Genomic DNA, 1,841 nt, shown 5'->3' with positions numbered 1-1,841 from the left:
CAACTCAACAGCAAAAAAAAATCTCATTTAGAAAGTGGGCAAAGGATATACATAGATTAGATATTTCTCAAAAGAAGACATATAGACAGCCAATAAGTATATGAAAAATGTTCAACATCCCTAATCATCAGGAAATGTGAATTAAAACCACAGTGGGGTATCATCTCACCCCAGGTAGAATGACTATTATTAAAAACAAAAAATAACAGATGCTGGTAAGGATGTGAAGAAAAAGAAACTCTTACACACTGCCAGAAGGAACGTGAATCAGTACAGCCACAGTGGAAATAGTATGGAAATTTCTCTAAAAACTAAAGCTAGAGCTACCACACAATCTGGCAATCTCACTATTGATATATATCCAAAGGAAGAGAAATCAGTGTATCAAAGGGACATGGGCATTCCCATGTTTATTGCAACACTATTCACAGGAGCAAAGATATGGACAACCAAAGTGTCCATCAGTGGGTGAATAAATAAAATGTGGTGTATATACACAATGGAATACTATTCAGCTATAAAAAATGAAATCATATCATTTGCAGCAACATAGATGGAACTGGAGATCATTATGTTCAAGTGAAATAAGCCTGTCTCAGAGAGACAAAAATCACATGTTTTCACTCATGTGTGGGAACTAAAAAATTGATATCATGGATATGAACAACAGAATGACAGACAACAGAGGCTGGGAAGGGTACAGAGGGATGAAAAAGAGAGGTTGCTTAGCGGGTTCAAACAGAAGGACTAAGTTCTGATGTTAGTAGCATAGTAGGGTGACCACAGTTAACAACAGTGTGTTGTATATTTCAAAATAGCAGGAAGAGAGGACTTGAAATGTTCCTACTACACAGAAATGAAAAATACTTGAGGTAATGGACACCCTCAAGTGCCCTGACTTGATCATTACACAATCTGTGCATATAACAAAACATCATGTATACCTCACACATATGTACAAATTTGTATCAATTTTTAAAAAGGTCTTACTGGAGATAGACTGGAACAGGGAAGGTTAGAATTCAGAGAGGAAGCTGTTAAGGTAAGGAGGGCCATGTGTCTACAGCACAAGGTCGATGACTGAGTTGGTAGAGAGACGCCCAGAAAAGGGTCAGTTTCTGAAGAGAGCATGCTAAAAGCTGTTATTTTTCACTCTTTGGCACTGGGGAATCATGGAAAGTTCTGGAATAGTGGAGTGATGTATGCAGAGTGCACTTAGAAAGACTTCCAACTGGCTCCTACAGTACAAGATTATCAATGGAAAAAAAAACAAACTCTGTAAAATAATTGAATGAGGTTTATTCTGAGCCAAATTTGAGGACCAGGACTCAGAGCCACACCCAACAAGGCTTGAGCAATTGGGCTCACTATGGTGGGGTTGCAGTTTGGTTTTATGCATTTCAGAGAGACAGGAATTACAGGTAGAGCCATAAATCAATGCATGGAAGATGGACATTGGTTTGGCCCCGAAAAGACAGGACATCTTGGAGGCAGGCAGGGCTTCCAAGTCATAGGTGGGTTTAGGGATTCTTTAGTTAACAGTTGGCTGAGTTAAGCCGTCTAAAAGACCAGGAGTAACAAGAGAGGAATGCTAAGTCTGTTCATTACAGACAAGCCACTGGCCATATACCCAGACTCAAGTGATTTCTTATGTCTTCCTAGGACATACAGGCTTGTCTCGCCTAGCCTCAGTCCTCTTACTGAGTTACAAGGGCTGTCTCTAAGAAGGGAGGGGACATGATGTGGCATTTCTGACCTCCTTCCTCATGACTAGCAACTCAGTTTTAGAGTTTGCTGTTGGCCATGAAGGGGTCCATTCAGTCAGCTGGTGGGGGTGTGTG

The sequence above is a fragment of the Nycticebus coucang genome, chromosome 3 (assembly GCF_027406575.1).
Source record: "Nycticebus coucang isolate mNycCou1 chromosome 3, mNycCou1.pri, whole genome shotgun sequence".
In the NCBI taxonomy this organism is placed as follows: Eukaryota; Metazoa; Chordata; class Mammalia; order Primates; family Lorisidae; genus Nycticebus; species Nycticebus coucang.
Note: the sequence above shows the minus strand (reverse complement) of the source record.